The following is a 6052-nucleotide window of genomic DNA, read 5'->3' as shown; positions in this document are numbered from 1 at the left end:
GGAGCTGACCATCCACCCAGAGATTTTTCCACTTCATTAGTGGCTCTCTCAAACATTAGCCTCCAGACAGAGTTCATCTTGATTCTGGAGACTTCAGCTGTAATTTCGGCAGAGCCCAAAAGCTGGCATTTGTCTTTGAGTCTCAGGCAATAGCTCAGATTTGAGACCTGGCCAGATGGTTCCACAGTTTACTTTCCCAACCACACCTCTTAATTCTCTGAAATATATTCCACCATAGGAGTCTTCAGTTCTCTAATATCCAAAAGAGATGCAGTCTGTACCCATCTGGGTCATACTCCCCTTGCACTTTTGCCCAGTCCTTAGAGTTCACAGAATAGCCCTTTCATGTAGCGCTCCTCTGTGGAGTTCCCCTGAGATGCCAGATTTCATGAAGACTTGATGTTGGCATGATCACTCCTCTCTCTATTCCTCTCCTGGCTTTGTTGTCCCAAAGGAACAAAGCGAGCTGATGTCGCTGATTTGTCTAATATATGGTCTTATTTGTTGAAGGGCACCATGTAGCTCACAACTCAGGTATTTCCTGGTGTCCCCTGAGGCAATTCTTAGTGTCAAATCACTAGAGACTGTTTTGTTTTATTTTGTTTTTTTCCTGTTACATATTGCAAAAAATGGGCATTCTCATGCATCCTGTAACTGTTGGGAGTGTTCTTGCTCCCCAAAGTGTTGTACTTCACTTCAGGAGCACATCCTTTTTTTGCAAGACAGTGATGACTTTGCAGTTGCTATTCATCAATGTCATGGCTTTGATATTGTTCTGGTTATCTTGCCAGTGTTTCTTTTTTTTTTTTTTTTTTTTTTTAAGATTTTACTTATTTATTTGAGAGAGAGAGAATGAGAGACAGAGAGCATGAGAGGGAGGAGGGTCAGAGGGAGAAGCAGACTCCCTGCCGAGCAGGGAGCCTGATGCGGGACTCGATCCCGGGACTCCAGGATCATGACCTGAGCCGAAGGCAGTCGCTTAACCAACTGAGCCACCCAGGCGCCCCTCTTGCCAGTGTTTCTTGACTGAGGCCAAAGTTTTTCTGAGCACTAGGTGGTTATACCTGACTGCCTTTTGCTTATTTCATTCACACTGGTAGCAAAATTGTACATACAGATTCCTAAAAAATCTCTATGTTGTTGTTGTTTTTCTTTTCTTTGAGATTTTCATCCTGGGGAGGCCCCAGGACAACCTCTATTTCAGAATTCTTCAGTGATACAATTCTGTTTTTGAATCGCTGAACCAGAGTCAAAGCAAATAATTAAAAGTCAGGTGCCCTCCACTCCACCAGACTCATCCTCCATCCACTTTTCTTCTATAGTTAAACTATCAACATGAAAATTGGGAATATTTCCACGTGAACACATGGACTCTGAACTTCTTTAAGTACTATCAAAATCTATGTCATTGAATCCATTGCAGATGATTCAGACCTTACAACCTTTTCTACTGGGTCTTGTTCAATAGTTTTACTGACATGGAAGATTTTTTCCCTCTTAGCTATGACAGGGATACAAAAGCTATCAGGTTGAGCCGGGCCTATCCAAGTAATGTTGTCAGACACAGGCCCAGAGCATAAGGTACTTTGTGATCATAGATGATCTTAATGTAGAGCCCTAGGAAATTTAATATAATGTTCTATCTCCTCCGAGCCATAGATTAACCAAAACTCAAATACTTCTTCTCTCAAGTGTTAGCTCAGTATGCTCTGAAAATACCCACAGCTTTTGGTATGTGTGACTTCAGTTATGGTCTTTGGAACTTACTCATCACCTATCATTATATTAGTTAGCTTTAAACTTTTTAAATAAACTTACTTATGAGGTAATTTTCAATTTATAGAACACTTAGAAAGATAGCACAAAAAGTTCCTGTATATCCTTCACTGCCTTCCCCTAATGTTAACATTTTTTATAACCATAGTATATTTGTCAAAATTAATAAATTAACACTCATATGATACTGTTAACTAAACTACAAACTCTATTCCAATTCCGCCAGTTTTTCTACTCATGTCAGTCTTCTGTTCTAGAGTCCAGTCCAGGCTACCACATTGAATGTAGTCATGTCTCCTTTGTCCTCCTCTAATCTGTGACAGTTTCTCAGACTTTCCTTGTTTTTGAAGACCTTCCAGCTTTGGCAAGGACTGATCAGGTATTTTTAAGAAATGTCCTTGGAGTGCCTGGATGGCTCAGTCAGTTAAGCATCTACCTTTGGCTCAGGTCATGATCTCAGTCAAATAATTTAAGAATTATTTGCTTTGAAAAATGGCCCATACTATTTGTACTGCAACTCCTAGCTTCCTTTCCTACTGAGACTATACAAAGTAAAAAGGCAAATCACAGAGGGGGTAAAATATATGTGAAATGGATATAACAGGCAAATACTTTTTAGCCAGCATATATAAAACATACTAATCAATTAGTAATAAAAAGACAAATAGAGATATGGGTAAAGAACCTAACGTGTGACTTCATAACAAAAAAAATCGAAATGACTAATAAAGATGAAAATGTGCTTAATCCTGTTAGGAATCAGGTAAATGCAATTAAAACCACAGTGAGATACAATGACCCATCCAGCAGGCTTGAAAAAATTATAAAATCTGAGCAAATGTTGGGGAAATGTGGAGCAACTGGAACTCTTATATAATGCAATATATAATTGAAACAACTGCATTGGGAAAAGATTGGACAGTATCTAATAGAGCAAAAGAGAAACAACCTATGACTCAACAGTCCCATGCTTAGGTATATATTCCACAGGAATGGAAGTTTGTGTGTATCCAAAAACATGCACAGGGTTGGGGTGCCTGGGTGGCTCAGTTGATTAAACATCTGACTCTTGATTGCAGCTCGGGTCATGATCTCAGGGTTGTGGGATTGACCCCTGTGTGTTGGGCTTTGTGCTGGCCATGGGTCCTGCTTAAGATTCTCTCTCTCCCTTTCCCTCTGCCCCCACCCGCAGCTCACTCACGCTCATGCACACACCTCCGCTCACTCTCTCTCTCTCTCTCAAAAAAAAAAAAAAAATGCGCAGGGCTGATGAAAGTACTGTTTGTAACACTTAAAAGCTGTAAATAAGGGCCTTGCCGAGCAGGCTGGCCGGCGGGGCTCCCCTCCCCGGCCCCAACGGGCGGGCGGGCGGGGAGAGCTGGGCCGGCTGGAGGGTGGGTGACAATGCTGAACTTCTGCGCTGCCCCCAGCCGCAAGAGGAAGAGCACGCAGTTGGACCTGGCCTTTTTCAGGTTGCCGCGGGATCCCGCCAGATGCCAGAAGTGGGTGGAGAATTATAGGAGAGCGGACTTAGAAGATGAAACACCTGATCAACTAAATAAACATTATCGATTATGTGCCAAACATTTTGAGACCTCTATGATCTGTAGAACTATACATTTTGCAGAGGCATCAGAAAACTAAAGAATGATTGGGTTATTTTATTTCTCAAAATTAATTGAAGCAGATACTTGTGAAGTCATTGGGAGTGTCCTTATAGGACAGTTCTTCGAGATAATGCAATACCAACAATATTTGATCTTACCAGTCATTTGAACAATCCACATAGTAGACACAGAAAACGAATGAAAGAATTGAGTGAAGATGAAATCAGGACACTGAAACAGAAAAAAATTGATGAAACTTCTGAACAGGAACCAAAATATAAAGAAATAAACAACAGCAACGCTCAGAATCCCAGTGCAGAAGAAGGGGGTGAAGAACAGGATGAAGACATTTTACCTTTAACCCTTGAAGAAAAAGAAAACAAAGAATACTTAAAATCTTTATTTGAAATTTTGATTCTTATCAAAACCTCTGGATGGGCATGAAACTGATGAAATCCCAGAGGGTCTGTTTACTCCGGATAACTTCCAAACACTGCTGGAGTGCCGGATAAATTCTGGCGAAGAGGTTCTGAGAAAGCGCTTTGAGACAACAGCAGTTAACACATTGTTCTGCTCGAAAACACAGCAGAAACATGCTAGACATCTGTGAGAGCTGCATTCAGGAGGAGAACCTCAGGGAAGTGAGAGACTCCCACTTCTTTTCCATCATCACTGATGACGTAGTGGACATAGCAGGGGAAGAACACCTGCCTGTGTTGGTGAGGTTTGTTGATGAATCTCATAACCTGAGAGAGGAATTTGTGGGCTTCTTGCCTTATGAAGCTGATGCAGAAATTTTGGCTGTAAAATTTCACACTACGATAACTGAGAAGTGGGGGTTAAACATGGAGTATTGTCGTGGCCAGGCTTACATTGTGTCCAGTGGATTTTCTTCCAAAATGAAAGTCATTGCTTCTAGACTTTTAGAGAAATATCCCCAAGCTATCTACACACTTTGCTCTTCCTGTGCCTTAAATATGTGGTTGGCAAAATCAGTGCCTGTTGTGGGAGTATATGTTGCGTTCGGAACAATTGAGGAAGTTTGTTCTTTCGTCCATTGACTTCCACAATTGCTTTTGGAGCTTGACAATGTAATTTCTGTCCTCTTTCAGAACAATGAGGAAAAGGGTAAAGAACTGAAGGAAATCTGCCATTCTCAGTGGACAGGCAGGCATGATGCTTTTGAAATTTTAGTGGACCTCCTGCAAGCACTTGTTTTATGTTTAGATGGTATAAATAGTGATATAAATATTAGATGGAATAACTATATAGCTGGTCGAGCTTTTGTACTCTGTAGTGCAGTAACAGATTTTGATTTCATCGTTACCATTGTTGTTCTTAAAAATGTTCTATCTTTTACAAGAGCCTTTGGGAAAAACCTTCAAGGGCAAACCTCTGATGTCTTCTTTGCAGCCAGTAGCTTGACTGCAGTGCTGCATTCACTAAATGAAGTGATGGAAAATATTGAAGTTTATCATGAATTTTGGTTCGAAGAAGCCACACATTTGGCAACTAAGCTTGATATTCAGATGAAACTCCCTGGAAAATTCCGCAGAGCCCAGCAAGGTAACCTGGAATCTCAGCTCACTTCTGAGAGTTACTATAAAGAAACTCTAAGTGTTCCAACAGTGGAACACATTATTCAGGAACTGAAAGATATATTCTCAGAACAGCACCTCAAAGCTCTTAAATACTTATCTCTTGTACTGTCTGTCATGGGACAGCTCAAAATTTTTTTTTTTTTTTTTTTTAGCTCAAATTTAATACATCAGAGGAGCACCATGCTGACATATACAGAAGTGACTTGCCCAATCCTGACACACTCTCAGCTGAGCTGCATTGCTGGAGAATCAAGTGGAAACACAGAGGGAAAGATACAGAGCTTCCATCCACCATTTATGAAGCCCTGCATCTACCAGACATCAAGTTTTTTCCTAATGTTTATGCATTGCTGAAAGTCCTATGTATTCTTCCTGTGATGAAGGTTGAGAATGAACACTATGAAAATGGGTGAAAGCGTCTCAAAGCATACCTGAGGAACACTTTGACAGACCAAAGTTCAAGTAACTTGGCTTTGCTTAACATAAATTTTGATATAAAACATGATCTGGATTTAATGGTGGACACATATATCAAACACTATACAACTAAGTCAGAGCTTCCTACAGATAACTCAGAAACCATTGAAAATACCTAAAAGACTTTTAAAGTAGGCTTTCTCTTATTTTGATATTTGGAAAAATCTGTAAGAAATTTGAAAACATCTTACAGAAAAGCTGTCAGGTGTATGTAGGCCACTTAATCACTGAATATCTTGACTGTCGACCTCTCATTGAGTACATTAGCCATTGATAATCTGCCTATTTAAATGGCCCCTGTTTAAACTCTCATGCTTTGGAGACATACCTGTTCCAGAAGATAGCATTGAAAGTGCCACATTACACTTCTGTGGGATCTCTGCTAATGGCACTTGGGAATTGTTTTAGTTAAGTCATTTTAGATAAAACATTTATTGTCACTGGATCCAATTGTCTGGTATTGAGTTACCAGTTCTTAGAAGATAAAGATTTTGAAGAGGTATGGGAGGAAAGAGTACATTTTATAAAATGTTACAATGAAGCTCAGAGTGACCTTTGAATAGTAGGAGTGTTAGTATGTTAAAAATCTGT

General features: G+C 40.1%; 1 pseudogene; it reads left to right on the top strand.

Annotated features, from left to right (window-relative positions):
* Positions 1-3180: 3180 nt before the first annotated feature.
* LOC123838349 (52 kDa repressor of the inhibitor of the protein kinase-like) lies at positions 3181-5607 on the top strand (annotated as a pseudogene).
* The last annotated feature ends 445 nt before the right edge of the window (positions 5608-6052 follow it).

This window comes from Mirounga angustirostris, unplaced genomic scaffold (genome assembly GCF_029215605.1).
Source record: "Mirounga angustirostris isolate CCGP_5_RB_7025 unplaced genomic scaffold, mMirAng1.0.hap1 SCAF_3, whole genome shotgun sequence".
In the NCBI taxonomy this organism is placed as follows: Eukaryota; Metazoa; Chordata; class Mammalia; order Carnivora; family Phocidae; genus Mirounga; species Mirounga angustirostris.
This window is presented reverse-complemented; position numbering and strand designations above follow the sequence as displayed.